Here is a 21,766-nt window from a genome sequence, read left to right as displayed (position 1 = left end):
ATTCAAACTTTTACCATTTTCCATATTTTCCCAAATCTAACTTTAGCCCTTTAATATATTACAAACTGGTTTTGGAAATTACAAAGTCTCTGCTCAACTTGACAAATTCATTGATATAGATATAACTTTAAGTCTTTGATTAGGGGTGGAAATATTTCCCAAGGCCATTTCAGGTGTGACTCATTGTGATTTCTATTTTTTTTTTTTTTGCTTCTAGGAGTTCCTCTACAATAGGGAGAACTTGTTTACAGTTCTTTTATGCTGGGAATCCATCAATTTCTGGTAACTATAGTAAGGCATCAGTTTGTTGAATCATCTCAATTGGTATTCCATTAACATACAGGTGCAGTGCTGGAGGTGCTCACTCATCTATGTCAAGAAATTTGAAAGATAACTACCTGGCCAACTGACTGGAAGAGATCCACATTTGTGCCCATTTCAAAGAAAGGTGGTCCAATAGAATGCGGAAATTATTGAACAATATCATTAATATCACACACAAGTAAAATTTTGCTGAAGATCTTTCAAAAGCATTTGAAGCAGTACATCATCAGGGAACTGCCAGAAGTTCAAGCCAGATTCAAAAGACAACAAGGAGTGAGGAAAACTTCAGAGGAAAGTTTACAGTGCAAATCAGTTTCTCATGCAAAAATTTATATACAAATTGTTCTTTGACATTGGTTGCAATCGCTGCAATATATCTTCCCCTCTCCCCTGCCCCCAGGTTCCCTATGTCCATTTGTCCAGTTTTCCTTTCCCAGTTTATCTTTGCTTTGGGGCAGTTGTTGCACATTTGGTCTCACATACTTAATTGAACTATGAAGCTTGTTCCTCACGTATGTTATTATTTGTTCTATAGGTCTGTCTAATCTTGAATATGCCATGGACTGCCAAAAGAATGAACAAACATGTCTTGGAAGAAGTACAACCAGAATGCTCCTTAGAAGCAAGGATGGAAAGACTACATCTCACATAATTGGGACATGGTATCAGGAGGGATCAGTCTCTGGAGAATGACATCATGCTTGGCAAAACGGTGAGTGAAAAGAGGAAAACCCTCAATGAGATGGACTGACAGTGGCTACAACAATGGGCTCAAGCATAACAATGATTGTGAGGATAGCACGGGACTTGGCAGTGTTTCATTAAAGTGTACGTAGGGACGCTATGAGTTGGAACTGACTCAAAGTCACCTAACAACAACAGCATAGTAAGCCAGCATCTTATTTTCTTAAAATGTCTCCACCTAGTTTGGAGGGGTCCTTCAAAAGCTTCCCTGGAGCTATATAACCTCAGAGGCAGGGGCCCAAGGAGTCCTGATCCTGTCCCACTTTCCCTATCTTGTGGTTCATGGTCAAAGACAAGAATTAGTCATCTTGATTCATTACCATATTCTTAAGTTGGCCTAGGTATTTTGAGAGAGAAAGATAACCAATTTCTTTCCCTTTTGCAATTCTCTTGGTAAGCAGTTTTGCCTTCTTTTTATCACAACCTTTTATCTAATCAGTAAATATCAAAGCTCTTTAGCAAAAATGAACCCATCAATTCTTGGAAATTACCCCTTTTCCTTATATACAACAGATTTCATATAATATCTAGCTTAAGGTACTTAGAAAGGTTTTGCTTTTAAGACTGACATACTCCAGTACATAAAAATCTTTGTCAGAACAAATTCACTTTCATTAATTCCTGGAAATATTTGGACTATTAAATTTATATGAGCACTTATTTATCATTAAACCTATTCTAGTTTAATAGTACCATCAGAGGCAGAAAATTATTCCATTTGCATAACCCTATCTCTTGCATGGAGCCCTAGTGGTGCAGAGTTTAAGAGACAGGCTGTTAACCAAAAGGTCAGCAGTTCGAATCCACCAGCTGCTCCTTAGAAACCCTGTGGGGCAGTTCTACTCTGTCCTATAGAGTTGCTATGAATTGGAATCAATTCAGTTGCAACAGATTTGGTTCTTTGGTTTTGGTTTTTATCTCTTGCATGCTCTTCTCTTTAGAGAAGAAATTTAGAATAATTTTTATCTTTTTGAGGCCTTGTTAAACAAAATAAACAATTCATCCTTTCTAGTTTTTTTCCCCATGCACTTTTTTTTTTTTTTATAATAACTTTTATTAAGCTTCAAGTGAACGTTTACAAATCCAATCAGTCTGTCACATATAAGTTTACATACATCTCACTCCCTACTCCCACTTACTCTCCCCGTCTTGAGTCAGCCCTTTCAGTCTCTCCTTTCCTGACAATTTTGCCGGCTTCCCTCTCTCTCTATCCTCCCATCCCCCCTCCAGACAAGAGTTGCCAACACAATCTCAAGTGTCGACCTGATATAATTAGCTCACTCTTCATCAGCATCTCTCTCCCACCCGCTGACCAGTCCCTTTCATTTCTGATGAGTTGTCTTCGGGGATGGTTCCTGTCCTGTGTCAACTGAAGGTCTGGGGAGCATGGCAGCTGGGATTCCTCCAGTCTCAGTCAGACCATTAAGTTTGGTCTTCTTATGAGAATTTGGGGTCTGCATCCCACTGATCTCCTGCTCCCTCAGGGGTCCTCTGCTGAGCTCCCTGTCAGGGCAGTCATCAATTGTGGCCGGGCACCAACTAGTTCTTCTGGTCTCAGGATGATGTAGGTCTCTGGTTCATGCGGCCCTTTCTGTCTCTTGGGCTCTTAGTTGTCATGTGGGCTTGGTGTTCTTCATTTTTCTTTGCTCCAGGTGGGTTGAGACCAATTGCTGCATCTTAGATGGCTGCTTGTTAGCATTTAAGACCCCAGACGCCACATTTCAAAGTGGGATGCAGAATGATTTCATAATAGAATTATTTTGCCAATTGACTTAGAAGTCCCCGCAAACCATGCTCCCCAGACCCCCGCGCTTGCTCCGCTGACCTTTGAAGCATTCATTTTATCCCGGAAACTTCTTTGCTTTTGGTCCAGTCAAATTGAGCTGACCTTCCATGTATTGAGTGTTGTCTTTCCCTTCACCTAAAGCAATTCTTATCTACTGATTAATCAATAAAAAAAACCCTCTCCCACCCTCCCTCCCTCCCCCCCTCGTAACCACAAAAGTATGTGTTCTTCTCAGGTTTACTGTTTCTCAAGATCTTATAATAGTGGTCTTATACAATATTTGTCCTTTTGCCTCTGACTAATTTCGCTCAGCATAATGCCTTCCAGCTTCCTCCATGTTATGAAATGTTTCAGAGATTCGTCACTGTTCTTTATCGATGCGTAGTATTCCATTGTGTGAATATACCACAATTTATTTACCCATTCATCCGTAGATGGACACCTTGGTTGCTTCCAACTTTTTGCTATTGTAAACAGAGCTGCAATAAACATGGGTGTGCATATATCTGTTTGTATGAAGGCTCTTGTATCTCTAGGGTATATTCCGAGGAGTGGGATTTCTGGGTTGTATGGTAGTTCTATTTCTAACTGTTTAAGATAACGCCAGATAGATTTCCAAAGTGGTTGTACCATTTTACATTCCCACCAGCAGTGTATGAGAGTTCCAATCTCTCCGCAGCCTCTCCAACATTTATTATTTTGTGTTTTTTGGATTAATGCCAGCCTTGCTGGTGTGAGATGGAATCTCATCGTAGTTTTAATTTGCATTTCTCTAATGGCTAATGATCGAGAGCATTTTCTCATGTATCTGTTGGCTGCCTGAATATCTTCTTTAGAGAAATGTGTGTTCATATCCTTTGCCCACTTCTTGATTGGGTTGTTTGTCTTTTTGTGGTTGAGTTTTGACAGAATCACATAGATTTTAGAGATCAGGTGCTGGTCGGAGATGTCATAGCTGAAAATTCTTTCCCAATCTGTAGGTGGTCTTTTTACTCTTTTGGTGAAGTCTTTAGATGAGCATAGGTGTTTGATTTTTAGGAGCTCCCAGTTATCGGGTTTCTCTTCATCATTTTTGGTAATGTTTTGTATTCTGTTTATACCTTGTATTAGGGCTCCTAGGGTTGTCCCAATTTTTTCTTCCATGATCTTTATCGTTTTAGTCTTTATGTTTAGGTCTTTGATCCACTTGGAGTTAGTTTTTGTGCATGGTGTGAGGTATGGGTCCTGTTTCATTTTTTTGCAAATGGATATCCAGTTATGCCAGCACCATTTGTTAAAAAGGCTATCTTTTCCCCAGTTAATTGACACTGGGCCTTTGTCAAATATCAGCTGCTCATACGTGGATGGATCTATGTCTGGGTTCTCAATTCTGTTCCATTGGTCTATGTGTCTGTTGTTGTACCAATACCAGGCTGTTTTGACTACTGTGGCTGTATAATAGGTTCTGAAGTCAGGTAAGGTGAGACCTCCCACTTTCTTCTTCTTTTTCAGTAGTGCTTTGCTTATCCGGGGCTTCTTTCCCTTCCATTTGAAATTGGTGATTTGTTTCTCTATCCCCTTAAAATATGACATTGGAATTTGGATCGGAAGTGCATTAAATGTATAGATGGCTTTTGGTAGAATAGACATTTTTACTATGTTAAGTCTTCCTATCCATGAGCAAGGTATGTTTTTCCACTTAAGTATGTCCTTTTGAATTTCTTGTAGTAGAGCTTTGTAGTTTTCTTTGTATAGGTCTTTTACATCCTTGGTAAGATTTATTCCTAAGTATCTTATCTTCTTGGGGGCTACTGTGAATGGTATTGATTTGGTTATTTCCTCTTCGGTGTTCTTTTTGTTGATGTAGAGGAATCCAAGTGATTTTTGTATGTTTATTTTATAACCTGAGACTCTGCCAAACTCTTCTATTAGTTTCAGTAGTTTTCTGGAGGATTCCTTAGGGTTTTCTGTGTATATAATCATGTCATCTGCAAATAGTGATAACTTTACTTCTTCCTTGCCAATCCGGATACCTTTTATTTCTTTGTCTAGCCTGATTGCCCTGGCTAAGACTTCCAACACGATGTTGAATAAGAGTGGTGATAAAGGGCATCCTTGTCTGGTTCCCGTTCTCAAGGGAAATGCTTTCAGGTTCTCTCCATTTAGAGTGATATTGGCTGTTGGCTTTGCATAGATGCCCTTTATTATGTTGAGGAATTTTCCTTCAATTCCTATTTTGGTAAGAGTTTTTATCATGAATGGGTGTTGGACTTTGTCAAATGCCTTTTCTGCATCAATTGATAAGATCATGTGGTTTTTGTCTTTTGTTTTATTTATGTGATGGATTACATTAATGGTTTTTCTGATATTAAACCAGCCTTGCATACCTGGTGTAAATCCCACTTGATCAGGGTGAATTATTTTTTTGATGTGTTGTTGGATTCTATTGGCTAGAATTTTGTTGAGGATTTTTGCATCAATGTTCATGAGGGATATAGGTCTATAATTTTCTTTTTTTGTAATGTCTTTACCTGGTTTTGGTATCAGGGAGATGGTGGCTTCATAGAATGAGTTGGGTAGTATTCCGTCATTTTCTATGCTTTGGAATACCTTTAGTAGTAGTGGTGTTAACTCTTCTCTGAAAATTTGGTAGAACTCTGCAGTGAAGCCGTCCGGGCCAGGACTTTTTTTTGTTGGGAGTTTTTTGATTACCGTTTCAATCTCTTTTTTTGTTATGGGTCTATTTAGTTGTTCTACTTCTGAATGTGTTAGTTTAGGTAGGTAGTGTTTTTCCAGGAATTCATCCATTTCTTCTAGGTTTTCAAATTTGTTAGAGTACAATTTTTCATAATAATCTGAAATGATTCTTTTAATTTCATTTGGTTCTGTTGTGATGTGGTCCTTCTCATTTCTTATTCGGGTTATTTGTTTCCTTTCCTGTATTTCTTTAGTCAGTCTAGCCAATGGTTTATCAATTTTGTTAATTTTTTCAAAGAACCAGCTTTTGGCTTTGTTAATTCTTTCGATTGTTTTTCTGTTCTCTAATTCATTTAGTTCAGCTCTAATTTTTATTATTTGTTTTCTTCTGGAGACTGATGGATTCTTTTGTTGCTCACTTTCTATTTGTTCAAGTTATAGGGACAGTTCTCTGATTTTGGCTCTTTCTTCTTTTTGTATGTGTGCATTTATCGATATAAATTGGCCTCTGAGCACTGCTTTTGCTGTGTCCCAGAGGTTTTGATAGGAAGTATTTTCATTCTCGTTGCTTTCTATGAATTTCCTTATTCCCTCCTTGATGTCTTCTATAACCCAGTCTTTTTTCAGGAGGGTATTGTTCATTTTCCAAGTATTTGATTTCTTTTCCCTCGTTTTTCTGTTATTGATCTCTAGTTTTATTGCCTTGTGGTCTGAGAAGATGCTTTGTAATATTTCGATGTTTTGGACTCTGCAAAGGTTTGTTTTATGACCTAATATGTGGTCTATTCTAGAGAATGTTCCATGTGCGCTAGAAAAAAAAGTATATTTTGCAGCAGTTGGGTGGAGAGTTCTGTATAAGTCAATGAGGTCAAGTTGGTTGATTGTTGTAATTAGATCTTCCGTGTCTCTGTTTAGCTTCTTACTGGATGTCCTGTCCTTCTCCGAAAGTGGTGTGTTGAAGTCTCCTACTATAATTGTGGAGGTATCTATCTCGCTTTTCAGTTCTGTTAAAATTTGATTTATGTATCTTGCAGCCCTGTCATTGGGTGCGTAAATATTTAATATGGTTACCCATGCACTTTTCAAAGAACTAATTTGTATCAATGTTTCTCAGAGTAGCTGGTCAAAGCCCAGGTGCAAGGAGCAGTTTTTCTTGGAAGAGAAAAGAAAATGAGATTATGGAGAGCTCTATAAAAAACACCAACCATGGCCTTCAGCCTGATACAAGACAGAAACTCAGACACTACTCTCTACACCAGAGGCAAACTCTTAGAACAAAATGAAACAGAAACACGTAAACTCACCAGTCTGTGTGGCTACCTCAAAGACTAGGTGTATACAATACCACATAACATGAACAAACCAGTTTCTTAAAATATATACAGCTATTCTTTGCTAAGATTGATCCAGTTCAACAGAAAAACAGGTTCTAGATAAAATTTATTAATTTTCCAGAGTCTCAGATGCAGAGATCTCAGACCTTTCAACAGCCCTGAACACCAAACAAAAGTTTCCCAAAGAGGAGGAAAGAAAAGACAACACAAATGGGTTGACTAGCTCAGATAATTCAGTGTCAAGTCCATTTAGGAATACGGAGTTGAAAGCTATTTCAACTCCAGGCTCTGTTAGGTTTAAGCCTGAGTATTCAGCAAAAGTTGGCTCAAGTTACCCCTATAATTACAAACATTCTCATCCTTTTCTCTTGCTTACAGCCTTGAACTTTTGCCCAGTCTATTTTCCTAGGGAAAACATTTGGGATAGAGTCTAGGAGTAATTAAACAATGGTTTTGGTTTGGTCTAATAATTTTATACTGGGAACACTGGGTCTTATAGTTAAAAGATCTTTTCGGATTTTTCCAATTGGCCTCCTCCATCCACCTTTGAGCTTCCTCTGGTGCTGTCAATATATTTATTATTTGATACAGACCTGATAGGCCAGGTTCACAAGTTTCTATGAAAATCCTAAATTTCTGGGTGAAGTTTTGGGTATCTTCATGAGGATTAGGAAAGTCCTTTCCAATTGTGTGAAGTTCTTCTTTAGATGAAGTGGCAAATGTAACCTGCGGAGGTTTTTTTGCTTCTTCTGGATTCCTTATCTTAAAAGGCATCTCAGGGACTGTAACAGAAATTGGTTCCTCTCATTGTTCTTTACTAGGTTCTGTAGGGTAGAAAGGGAGTTTAGAAAGAGTATTAGGAAAGTCAGCTGGTAGAGGGGCAGAAGGAATGGGAGTAAGAGAAATAGGGGCAGGGCCTCACGTTGCATTTCCTTTAGTTGTTTGGTCAATAGGATTTTTGTAGAAACTTGAGAACCTGGCCTATCATATCTGTATCAATTAATAAATATCCTGCATGGAAGCTGTTTTGCTTTCTTACATCTCTTAGAGACTTCTAGGTGCCAATCAAAATATGTGTCCCATTGAGGTTGCTGAATTTGGGAGTCTTCCTTTTCTAAGTTACTGTCCAGAAAAACTAGATTATCCAGTTCAAAATAGCCTTACAGTGACCACTGATTTTTTAAACTGTCCGTAGTGAAAGCATGCCAGCGATCTAAAAGCAAGCATACAAGAGCCAAAATGTTTGTTCATATAAGTGGCTAGGGTGCCTGAAGGTGGCCACACCAAGCCCTTCATTCTGCTAAAACAGTGAACAGCACATGCTATGAGACTTAATGGGCACCCAAAACCTACTGGTACACTGAGACCTGAATGTGCACCTTAGAAAGAAAAGATGAGTTCAAACTTAATGGGCTGAAACCTTGGTTCTCACAAAGTCAGACAAAGTAGACCTGGGAGAACTCAGTGACAGCCTCACCAAACTTAATTTGGCAACAAACTCTTCAAAATGTTTAGAACATAAAATAAAAATGAAAGTAAAGAAGAAGTCCAATAATAAATCTCTAAGAGTGTCACACAAAGAGCACAGCTCAGATTTGAGAGACCACTTACCAGGAACAACTCCTGGGAATATGGGGAGGCAGTGAGTCCAAGTGGCTCTGCTGATACCAGATGTCCAAGTCCTTGATGTCCCAGGGGCCACTGAAAGTAATGCTTTGAAATCCCACTTGTTTCTATGAAACTCCAGTAACCTAGAAAGACTGGAACCAAAGAGGGGACTGTGAGGCCAAAAAGCATTAGAATCACTTCTCTGAGTATCATCAAAGTTTAAACATTAGCCAATAATTTGGGAAGACCCTGGGTGGTGCAAATGGTTAACAAGCTTGACAACTAATCAAAAGGTTGGAGGTTTGAGTCCACCCAGAGGCAACTTGGAAGAAAGGCCTGGCAATCTACGTCTCAAAATGCAGTAAGTGAAAACCCTGTGAAGCACAGTTCTACACTGAAAGTAATCCTTGGAGAAAATTTTTACAATTATATTACGATAATAACTAACATTGAGCATTTACAATATACTAAGCACTGTTCTGGAGCCCTGGTGGAGCAGTAGTTGAGAGCTCAGCTGCTAACCAAAAAATGTCAGCAGTTCGAATCCACCAGTTGCTCCCTGAAAACCCTATGGGGCAGTTACACCCTGTCCCATAGGGTCCCTGTCTTAAGCTGGGTTCTAGAAAAGCAAAACCAGTAAAACCAGTAAAGCATATAAATTGTGTTGTTAGGTGCCATCAAGTTGGTTCCAACTCATAGCAACACTATGTACAACAGAATGGAACACTGCCCGGTCCTGTGCCATCCTCACAATCATTGTTATGCCTGAGTCCATTGTTGCAGCCACTGTGTCAATCCGTCTCATTGAGGGTCTTCTTTTTTGCTGACCCTCTATTTTACCAAGGATGATGTCCTTTTCCAGGGACTGATCTTCCTGATAACATGCCCAAAGAATGTGAGACAAAGTCCTACCATCCTTGCTTCTAAGAAGCATTTTGGCTGTACTTCTTCCAAGACAGATTTGTACATTCTATTGGCAGTTGGTGGTATATTCAATATTCTTTCAAACACCATAATTCAATGGCATCAATTCTTTGATCTTCCTTATTCATTGCCCAGCTTTCCTACGCTTATGAGGTGATTGAAAACACCATGGTTTGGGTCAGGTGCACCGCAGTCTTCAAGGTGACATCTTTGCTTTTCAACACTTTAAAGAGGTCTTTTGCAGCAGATTTGCCCGATGCAGGGCATCTTTTGATTTCTTGACTACTGGTTCCATGAGTGTTGATTGTGGATCCAAGTAAAATGAAATCCTTGACAGCTTCAATATTTTCTCCATTTCTTGTGGTGTTGCTTGTGGGTCCAGTTGTGAGGATTTTTGTTTTCTTCATGTTGAGGTGTAATCCATACTGAAGCCTGTGGTCTTTGAGCTTCCTCAGTAAGTACTTCAAGTTCTCTTTGATTTCAGCAAGCAAGGTTGTATCATCTGCATAACACAGGTTGTTAACGAGTCTTCCTCCAATCCTGGTGCCTCGTTCTTCATATAGTCCAGCTTCTCAGATTATTTGCTCAGCATACAGATTTAATAAGAATGGTGAAAGGATACAACTCTGATGCACACCTTTCCTGACTTTAAACCATGCAGTATCCTCTTGTTCTGTTTGAACAACAGCCTCTTGATCTAGTACAGGCTTCTCATGGGCACAGTTAAGTATGCTGAAATTCCCTTCTTCTCAAGGTTATCCATAATTTGTTATGACGCACACAGTCAAATTTCTTTGCATAGTCAATAAAACACAGGTAAACATCTTTCTCTGCTTTCAGCCAGGATCCATCTGACATCAGTAATGATATCCCTGGTTCCACATCCTCTTCTGAATCTGGCTTGAATTTCTGGCTGTTCCTTGTTGATGTACTGCTGCAGCTTCTTTTGAATGATCTTCAGCAAAATTTTACTTGCATGTGGTATTAATGATATTTTTCTATAATTTCCATATTCAGTTGGCTCACCTTTCTTTGGAAAAGGCATAAATATGGATCTCTTCCAGTCGGCCGGCAAGGGGATAGAATTTCTTGGCACAGAGGAGTGAGTACCTCTAGCCCTGCTTCTGTTTGTTGAAACATCACAACTGGTATTTCATCAGTTCCTGGAACCTTGTTTTTCGCTGATGCCTTCAATGCAGCTTGGATCTTGTCCTTCAGTACCATCCATTCCTGGTCATATGCTACCTCCTGAAATGGTTGAATCTTGACCCATTCTTTTTGGTATAGTGACTCTGTGTATCCCTTCCATCTTCTTTTGATGCTTCCCACTTCATTTAATATTTTCCCCATAGAATCCTTCAATATTGCAACACGAGGCTTGAATTTTTTCTTCAGTTTTTTCAGCTTGAGAAATGCTGAGCCTGTTTTCCCTTTTGGTTTTCTAACTCCAGGTCTTTGCACATGTCCTTATAACACTTTACTTTGTCTTCTCGAGTCGCCCTTTGAAATCTTCTGTTTAGCTCTTATAATTCATCATTTTTTCCATTTGCTTTAGCTACTTGACATGCAAGAGTAAGTTTCAGAGTCTCTTCTGACATCCATTTTGGTCTTTTCTTTCTTTCCTGTCTCTTTAATGACCTCTTGCTTTTCTCATGTGTGAGGTCCTTGATGTTATTGCACTACTTGTCTGGTGTTTGGTCATTAGTGTTCAATGTGTCAAATCTGTTCTGGAGATGGTTTTTAAATTCAGGTAGAAGATACTCATGGTTGTGCTTTGTCTCTCTTGGGCTTGTTCTAATTTTCTTGACCTTCAACTTGAACTTGCTGTCTTAGTCATCTAGTACTGCTATAAGAAAAATACCACAAGTGGATGGCTTTAACAAAGAGAAATTTATTTTTCTCACGCTAAGTAAGGTAGGCTAACAGTCCAAATTCAGGGTGTCAGCTCCAGGGGAAGGCTTTCTCTCTCTACTGGCTGTGGAGGAAGGCTTTTGTACTCAATCTTCCCCTGGTCAAGGAGCTTCTCAGGCTAAGGGACCCCAAGTCCAAAGGAGGTACTTCACTTCTGGTGCTGCTTTCTTGGTAGTATGAGGTCCCTAACTCTCTGCTTGCCTTCCTTTCATCTCTTTGAGATAAAATGTGGTGCAGGCCACACTCCAGGAAAACTGCCTTTACCTTGGATCAGGGAGGTGACCTGAGTAAGAGTGGTGCTACAATCCCACCCTAATCCTCTCAACATAAAATTACAGTCACAAAATGGAGGAAAACCACACAATACTGGGAATCACGGCCTAACCAAGTTGACACATATATTTGGGGGGATACAATTCAATCCGTGACACTTGCATATGAGCAATTGATGGTCTGTTCCACAGTCAGCCCCTGGCCTTTTTCTGACTGATGATATTGAGCTTTTCCCTTGTCTCTGTCTACAGATGTAGTGAAAGTGATATCTGTGTATTCCATGTGGTGAGGTCCATGTATATAGTCGCCATTTATGTTGGTGAAAAAGGTATTTGGAACGAAGTCATTGGTCTTGCAAAATTGAAGCATATGATGATCTCCAGCATCATTTCTACCACCAAGGCCACATTTTCCAACTACCGATCCCTCCACTTTGTTTCCAGTTTTCACATTCCAATCACTAGTAATTATCAATGCACCCTCATTGCATGTTTGGTCGATTTCGGACTGCAGAAATTGATAAAAAATCTTCAGTTTCCTCATCTTTGGCCTTAGTGGTTGGTGTGTAAATTTGACTAATAGTTGTATTAACTGTTCTTCCTTGTAGGAGTATGGATGTTATCCTATCACCAACAGCATTGTACTTCAGGATAGATCTGGAAATGTTCTTTTTGACGATGAATGTAACACCATTCCTCTTCAAGTTGTCATTCCTAGCATATTAGACCGTATGATTATTGGATTCAAAATGGCCAATACCTGTTCATTTCAGCTCACTAATGCCTCAGATATCAATTTTTATGCATTCCATTTCATTTTTGATGACTTCTAATTTTCCTAGATTCATACTTCATACATTCCATATTCTAATTATTAATGGATGTTTGCAGCTATTTCTTTTCATTTTACGTCATGCCACATCAGCAAATGAAGACTCCAAAAACCTGACTCCATCCACATCGTTAAGGTTAACTCTACTTTGAGGAGGCAGCTCTTCCCCAGTCATCTTTGGAGTGCCCTCCAACCTGAGGGGCTCATCTTCCAGCACTAGATCAGACAATGTTCTGCTGCTATTCATGTTTTCACTGGAAAATTCTTTTCAGAAGTAGACCAGTAGGTCCTTCTTCCTAGTCTGTCTTAGTCTGGAAGCTCAGCTGAAATATGTCCACCAGGATGATTCTACTGATATTTGAATATCAGTGGCACAGCTTCCAGCATCACAGCAACATGCAAGCTGCCACAGTACAACGAACTGAGAGATGCATGGGAGAGTTTATTATAACTATACGTACATAAAATTAAGGTATATATATATTTATAAACATATATATAGAGAGAGAGATTTATATCACAGAAATGGCTTCTGTGGTTGTATAGGCTGGGACATCTTAAATCCATGGGTTAGGATAGAGGCTTCTGCTGATTCACGTAAACATAGGGGTTGGCGAATCCAAGATCAGCAGGTCAGAGAGCAGGGCTCTTGCTCACAGGCTGCAAAGATGGACAGATCCCAAGATTGGCAGACAAGATGTCAGATAAGCTGCTGGTTCAAGTCCCAAGAACTAGAGGTCAGATGAACAGGAGCCAGCTGCAGGATCCAGAGCAAGCAAAAGCCGACGAGCCTTGCTAGAAAGTCCATTTATATATTCCATGCAGGCCACAGCCCGAAGGAAACTGCCTTTCAACTGATTGGCTGCTCACAGCAGATCCACCCTGTATGTGATCAAAAAAAAAAAAAAAAAAATTTTTTTTTTTTTTTTTGATCACAATATATTAAATCTCATCATGGAAATAATCACATCATCATATGACTACCAAACTACATCAACTGCCAAGTCACTGAGAATCATGGCCCAGCCAAGTTGACACACGACTTTAATGATCACAGTTGCTATGAGTTGGAATCAACTTGACATCAATGGGTTTGGTTTGTTTTTTTAAGCACTGTTCTAAACACTTTATATGCATTAATTCAGGAGTCAGTAAATTTTTTCTGTAAAACCCAGATAGCAAATATTTTAGGAGTTGTGGATCATTTGGTCTCTCTTTCAACTCCTCAACTCTGCTGTTGTATCCTGAAAGCAGTTATAGAGAGTGTGTAAAGTGACAGGTGTGGCTGTGTTCCAATAAAACTTTAGTTACAAATCAGGCAATGGCTAGATCTGGCCAGCAGGCCAACTCTTGCATAACTCCTTTAATCCTCACACAAATCAACCAAGGATTATTATCCCTATTTTACAGAGATAGAAACAGAAAGATCAAGTAAATTGCCCATGGTCACACAGCTATCAAGTTGTGGAACTGAGATGTATTCCTAGGCAGTCTGTCTCAAGATCCTGTCCTCTTTAACTGCTATTTTAAAAATCATGTCTATATGCATATACATACCTTTTTAAAAAAGTAATACTGTACATGCTGTTCTTCATCTTGCTTTTTTCACTTAACATCTTGGTGATCTTTCTATATCAACACACATAAATGTACCTCATTCCTTTAACTAGCTAGATAGTCTTCCATTGTATTAACTACTGATCAATAGCTATGTAGATCATTAACTACCTATTTTCACCCTTACAAACAATGCTTCACTGTGTATCTTTGTACTGACATATTTTCACACTGGTACTTACTTATCTAGGAATGTAAGGAAAATCACTAGAAGTGAAATTGTGAGGTCAAGGGGTGTCTTAGTTTCCTAGGACTGCAGAAAGAAAACACCACAAATTGAGTGGCTTTAAAGAACAGGAATTTATTATCTGATAATTCTGGAGACTAGAAATCCAAATCAGGATATACACCATGTTGATTCCATATGAGACATCTAAGAGAGGATTCCAAGCCTTTCTGCTAGCTTCACTAGGAGTCCAGCAATTCTTTGCTGCTTGTAGATATATATTCACATGGTGACTTCCCCCATCTCTGTGTCTATCCTCCTCTTTTATAAAACACCAATCATATATAGGATTAGGATCCATCCTACCCCAGTATGATCTCCTTAACTGATAATACCTTCTAAGAAAGACCTCATTTACCCAAACAAAATCACATTCACTGATGACTTCAGTGAATGACTGAAGGGATTAGGACTTGTAACATATCTTTTTGGAGGACACAATTCAATCCATAACACACTCTAAAATGAGAGAATTTGCTACATGTTGCTTTGCCCCCAGGACAACCTATACTATGTTTGATGTGTTGGTCCTTCTCATTTACCAGTTAACCTGCAGGGCTTCCTAGTTTTTTGTGAAGCCCAGTGCAGGAATAACTTCTATAGCAGGTCAAATGTGTGGTTCAAGCTGCCGTGTCACTTGTACCTTAAGACAAAAGTCCTCATGGTATTGAAAGTGTTTGTGGGAAACAGAGATGCTGCATGCAGTCTCTTTGTTGTTAGGTGCCATCGAATTGGTTCTGACTCATAACAAGCCCATGCACAACAGAATGAAACACTGCCCAGACCTGCGCCACCCTCAGAATTGTTGCTATGTTTGAGCTCACTGTTGCAGCCACTGTGTCAATCCATCTCGTTGAGGGTTTTCTTCTTTTTTGCTGACCCTCTCTTTTACCAAGCATGATGTCCTTCTCCAGGGACTGGTCCCTCCTGATAACATGCCCAAAGTACATGAGATGAAGTCTCACCATCCTTGCTCCTAAGGAGCATTCTGGCTCTACTTCCAAGACAGATACGTTTGTTCTTCTGGCAGTCCATGGTATATTCAATGTCCTTCACCAACACCATAATTCAAAGGCATTAATTCTTCTTCAGTCTTCCTTATTCATTGTCCAGCTTTCACATGCATATGAGGCGATTGAAAATACAATGGTTTGAGTCAGGCACGCTTTAGTCTTCAAAGTGACTTCTTTGCTTTTCAACATTTTAAAGAGGTCTTCTGCAGTATATTTGCCCAATGAAATCCGTCTTTTGATTTCTTGACTGCTGCTTCCATGGCTGTTGATTGTGGATCCAAGTAAAATGAAATCCTTGACAACTTCAGTCTTTTCTCCATTTATCATGGTGTTGCTCATTGGTCCAGTTGTGAGTTTTTCTTTTCTTGATATTGAGGTGTAATCCATACTGAAGGCTGTGGTCTTTGATCTTCATCAGTAAGTGCTTCAAGTCTTCTTCACTTTCAGCAAACAATGTTGTGTCATCTGCATAACGCAGGTTGTTAATGAGTCTTCTTCCAATCCTGATGCCCCATTCTTCTTCATGTAGTCCAGCTTCTCAGATTATTTGCTCAGCCTACAGACTGAATAGATATGGTGAAAGGTACAGCCCTGATGACACCCTTCTTGACTTGAAACCATGCAGTATTCCCTTGTTCTGTTCGAATGACTGTCTCTTGATCCATATACAGATTCCTCATGAGCATAATTAAGTGTTCTGAAATTCCTATTCTCCACAATGTTATCCATAATTTGTTATGATCCACACAGTCGAATGCCTAAGCATAGTCAGTAAAACACAGGTAAACATCCTTCTGGTATTCTCTGCTTTCAGCTAAGATCCATCTGGCATCAGCAATGATATCCCTGGGTCCATGTCCTCTTCTAAATTTTGCTTGAATTTCTGGCAGCTCCCTGTCGATATACTGCTGCAGGTGCTTTTGAATGATCTTCAGCAAAATTCTGCTTGCATGTTATATTAATGATATTGTTGAATAATTTCCACATTTCATTGGCTCATCTTTCTTGGAAATAGGCATAAATATGGAACTCTTCCAGTCAGTTGGCCAGGTAGCTGTCTTTCAAATTTCTTGGCATAGACGAGTGAGCACTTTCAGTGCTGCATCCATTTGTTGAAACATCTCAATTGATATTCCGTCAAATCCTAGAGCCTTGTTTTTTGCCAGAGTCTATACTCTTAGTGTCTTAAAATAAAACAAATTTATTATCTTGTAGTTCTAGAGATCAGAAGCCTGAAACAGGTCTTACTGAGCCAAAATCAAGATGTTGAAACACCTGTGTTCCTCCTAGAGGCTCTAAGGGAGAATCCGTTTCTTTAAGTTTTCCAGCTTCTAGGGGCCACCTAAGGAATCCTGGTGGCACAACAGTTAAGCACGTGTCTGCTAACTGAAAGTCTGGCAGTTTAAACTCACCCTGCAGCACCAAGGGAGAAAGACCTGGAGATCTGCTTCCATAAAGATTACAGCCTAGAAAACCCTATAGGGCAGTTCTACTCTGTCACACAGGATCACTACACATTTAAAATCAGTTTGACAGTACCTAACAATAACAGAAGCCAACTGCATTCCTTGGCTTGTGGCTGCTTCCTCCACCTTCAAAGCCAGCAGTGTAGCATCTTCAAATCTCTCCGACTCTCCAGACTCTTTCTTTCATTTATAAGAACCTTTATGATTGCATTAAGAAGACCTGGTGGAGCAATTGTTAAATGCTTGGCTGCTAACTGGAATGTCAGTGGTTCTAATCCAGTGGCTTTATGGGAAAAAGACCTGGCAGTCTCCTCCCATAAAGATTACAGCCTAGAAAACCTGATAAGCGATTCTACTTTGTAACACAGGGTCACTATGAGTTGAAATCAAGTCAATGGCACTTAACAACAACATGATTACATTACACCCACCAGGATAATCTCTCCATTTTAAGATTCCTGATCACATATGCAAAGCCCCATTTGCCATGTATGGCAACATAGTCACAGGTTCCAGAGTTTAGGGCGTGGACATATTTGGGGTGGGAGAGGATTGCATTCTTTTGTCTATAGTTTCCAGTTGGATTCTGCCAATGGGAGGTACTGACAGGAGTTGAGAGAGCATGAGGAGAGTGAGACTGAAGTGCTAATTTCTCTGGTTTCCTCCTTGAGGCTTGCTGCATCCCTTTGTGAAACCCATGGTCCTGTTAGCCCCCTCTCCCAACTCTAGCTACTTTCTATGAGTTCTAATAACCACTCTCTTCACTTGCCATTTAGGGCCCAAGGGTGATGATTGCCCCATGGTCCTGCTAGCCCTGAGAAGCTCAGTTCTTTTAACCCTGCCTACACCATTACAAAGGTGCTTGTTGTTGTTGTTAGTTGCCATCAAGATGATTTTGACTCTTGATGACCCCATGAGTGCAGAGTAGAACTGCTCCACAGGATTTTCAAGGCTGTGACCTTTCGGAAGGAGATCGCCAGGCCTGTTTTCCCAGGTGCCTCTGGGTGGGCTTGAACCACCAATCTTTAAGCTAGTAGTCTAGTGATTAATAGTTTGCACCACACAATAATTGCTCTGGGTTGTTTTTTGTTTAGTTTTGTTTTGCAGGAACTTTGAGAACTGCAGGGTAATGGTGAAACTACCGTTTAAAATTATTGTGATGATTATGACCTACTTTTAGAAAATTTTTTTTCTCCTCTTATATATAATCATTAGCCTGGGTTCTGTATGTCTCCTTATAAAATAGCTACACTTTCTCCTCACTTATCGACTGTCTTGTTATCTGACATTTCATTTTACTACAATAGTAATAGTAAATAACTACTACTCAACTATTTTGTGCATTAACAATGTACATCTGGCAGTAACAAATGCCGAGGTGCGAGGTGAGAGTAACCCTGGCTTTGATGGTTAAGATTATATGTCAACTTAGCTGGTGATTCTCAGTGGTTTGGCAGTTATGTAATGATGTAGTCATTTTCCATTTTGTGATCTGATGTAGTCATCCTCCATTTTCACGTAATACAGATTTTGCATAACAATCTGGTCTTTGGAACCTAACTGTGTCAATAAGTGAAGAGAGGGTGTAGTTTAGCTTCCCTGTTCTCAGCACTATATTCTACAGTCAGCTCTTGCAAGGTTCAAAAGTTATCTTTATATTTAAATATTTCAACCCTTTCACAATCTCTTTTTAAAACTTTGGAATGTCACTTATTTCTTCATTGAAATGAATTTCTACCACTTTTAAAAGTACCTCTGTTTATTCCCTGTATACTCCCACTGCCAGTCAGTTGAAAGCATGTATAATGTGTGCCTTATCTGTCATGAACAGTACTCTCTTCTTCCCTGCAATCTGACCCCACCCTAGGTGTCCTTTTTCACACTAAGACGCAAGGACTGATAATTACCATTTCTCTACTGGAAGCTTATTTTAGCAGAAGATAAATGCCTGAACTGAAACTGGGAGATCTGGAGAGAATTCCAGACAACAAACATCTGGGAAGAGGACATCTTTAGTGGAACATCACCTTGTGCTTCAACCTATGACCAAACTACCAATCCAGGTCCCCAAGTTAAAATGAGATATTAAGCATTTGAGAAGATGTAATTTTTTTAATGCTCTACTATAAGGGAAACCCTGGTGGCATAGTGGCTAAGTGCTGTGGCTGCTAACCAAAAGGTCAGCGGTTCGAGTCTGTCAGGTGCTCCTTGGAAACACTATGGGGCAGTTCTACTCTGCCCTATAGGGTCGCTAAGAGTCGGAATCGACTCGATGGCAGCGGATTTGGGTTTTTTTTTTTTTATATCTATAAGAGAAAAACAAATCAAATCCATGATGATATAAAATTATTTACCTGTTGGTTTGGAAAAGGTGAGGTGACAGTATAGCAAAGCAAGCACTATCCCACATAGTTGGTGGGAGAATAAATTGGTATAACTTTTCTAGTGATCAAATTGGCAATAGCTCCTAAAATTGAAAACGCACGTCTCCTTTGACTCATCAGTTCCATGCCTGAGAATTTATCCTATAGGGATGCTCCCAATTGAGTAAGTTCACATGTTAACAAGAATCTGTATTGCAGCATTGTTTGTAATAGCAAAAGGAATGGAAATTATCTATTCTTCTTGATTAATGAATAATGGTACCTCTACACAAAGAAGGTGCCCTGATGGCACAATGGTTAAGGGCTCAGCTGCTCACTGAAAGGTCGGTAGTTTGAAGCCACCCTGTGTCTCCACAGGAGAAAAGACCTGGTGATCTGCTCCCATAAATATTACAGCCTAGGAAACCCTATCAGACAGTTCTACTCTGACATATAGGGTCACTTTGAGTCGTAATCAATTTGACAACACCCAACAACAATAAAAAACCAAACCAAACCCAGTGCCGTTGAGTCGATTCTGACTCACAGCGATCCTGTAACAATACACAATGAAATACTATACAGCTGTTAAAAAAGTAAAGACCTCTATATGTACTGATTTGGATAAACTTATATATGATGTGGCTGTCAGGAAATGCTATGTGTGACATCAAAATTCACGTAGTAGATAACTCAAAGCATCAGATTGTCAAAATGAAACTCACTGAACGAGGGATTTATCTGAGACAGAGCCCCCACAGTGCTGTATTAAAAGTCCTGTTTGCTTGGCTTCCTCCCCTACAGTATTGTATTAAAAATTCTGTTTCCTTTGCTGGGCTTCCTCCCACCCAGCTTTGCATTTGAATCCTACTTTTGTTCAGAGGTTATATGTAAACCCCATTGCGTCTCCGTAGTATGATTAAGAGTTTTGCTGATGTAAGTTGTATGAACTCCCTACTTGTAACCCCCTTAAAAGTAACATGCCTGCCTGCCCTAGGGGAGCAGTCTTGGCAGCAGCAGCTCTGACTGACTCCTTTTCCTTGTACAACGAAATTAAGGTGCCTTTCCTGCTCTTTCACCTAGGTTTCCTGTTTATTGGCCAATATGAGTCATGCCGAGCAAAAACCTAGGGATTCTACCCTGTAACATACCCAGTATCAAACTTTACTAATAGTTTCAAGGATACAAATAATCATAAGACACAGGCAAAGTAGGAAGAGGCCTGCAACCATCAACATAGCCCTGGCCAAGATTAACACGTGAGATTTCCAAGCAACGTGTGCAGGTAACCTTGCTTACACAAAAGAGACTTTTTAGTCATGAAACGTGTCTATTTTGTACTCATATAATTGCATAATTTACATGACATTTTCCAAGAAGCTATTCCATATAAATTTACAGATTCCATGTTTGTTTACCATAAGCAATCCTAAAAAACTGGATACATTCCATAAGTAATGACTCTTCAGCTATTACATACCATTAGCTTCTTTGCCAGGAGGTATATTCATTAGGAAGGTCCCTGGGTAGTGCAAAGGGTTTGGGCCTGACTACTAACTTGAAGATTGGTGGTTCAAACGCACCCAGCAACACTATGAAAGAAAGGCCTAGCAGTCTGCTTCTGTAAAGGTTATAGCCTAGAAAACCCTATGGAGCAGCTCTACTCTGTACTACATGGGGTCATCATGAGTCAGAATTGACTCAATGACTTTTTTTTTTTTTTCATTAGCATGTTCACAAGAAGATTAGACCAAATCACCTGACTTTCTTCCATCTCAGAATGAGTCGCAGACTGGCGAAACAATAATGCTTTTATTTTCATATATCATTTTAAATATGAGTAAAAACTGATTAATTCTAAGAATTTGAAAATGATGCAGGCTTCCATTAGATTACAGGTTCTTTAAAATTCAACAAAAAAGGCACATGTTTTAGGATACACTCAAGTTCCAAGGTCTTTAGATTTAGAAGGTAATGTATTTAAAAATTTTTAAATCCACATGGATAGAGTTATAAAGGAATTATAAACTGCTCCATATATCTGGAGTCCTGGTGGCACAGTGGTTAAGAGCTATGTCAGTTAACCAAAAGGTTGGCAGTTTGAATCCACCAGTTGCTCCTTGGAAACACTATGGGGCAGTTCTACTCTGTCCTATAAGGTCTCTATGAATTGGAATCAGCTTGACGGCAATGGGTCTGTATATCCAGAAAGTCTCTGTTCCCCCTCCCACCAAATTCTTTCAAATAACTTTTCTTTCAGTTTATTTATAGATTACTTTTGAAATTTCACTTTTTTTTTAAACCAACACACTCGTGATAAAAGAAGCATGTCTTAATGTTCAGTTGAACCATATATTACTGATACTTGATTGTGTTTGACCTATAAAAACAACAATCTCATATGGATACTATATACTACATGGATACCACATTGTTTCATCATTTGTATTATGTATGTTTGTGATGTTCTCAAATCACCTATGTATAAGCTACTATTATCTATGCTTCTACAACACTTTTTGGAGGCGTCCTGGTGGTGCAATGGTTAGGCACTTGCTGCTAAAAAGGTTGGTGGTTCGAACCCACCAGCAGCTCCATGGAAGAAAAGACCTGGCGATCTGCTCCTATAAAGATTACAGCCTAGGAAATGCTATGAGGTGGTTCTACTCT

The 21,766-nt window shown here is 39.4% G+C and overlaps 1 long non-coding RNA gene across 1 annotated transcript; it reads left to right on the top strand.

The window, feature by feature from the left end:
• The first annotated feature begins 215 nt into the window (after positions 1 to 215).
• Positions 216 to 21,030, top strand: LOC135231221 (uncharacterized). The gene is made up of 3 exons (XR_010321875.1): positions 216 to 282; positions 860 to 1,036; positions 18,601 to 21,030. It is a non-coding gene; the product is annotated as an uncharacterized LOC135231221 (long non-coding RNA).
• Positions 21,031 to 21,766: the final 736 nt, after the last annotated feature.

Source organism: Loxodonta africana, chromosome 4, assembly GCF_030014295.1.
Source record: "Loxodonta africana isolate mLoxAfr1 chromosome 4, mLoxAfr1.hap2, whole genome shotgun sequence".
Lineage (NCBI taxonomy): Eukaryota > Metazoa > Chordata > Mammalia > Proboscidea > Elephantidae > Loxodonta > Loxodonta africana.
The sequence above is the reverse complement of the archived record's forward strand: the minus strand, read 5'-3'. Positions and strand labels throughout refer to the sequence as shown.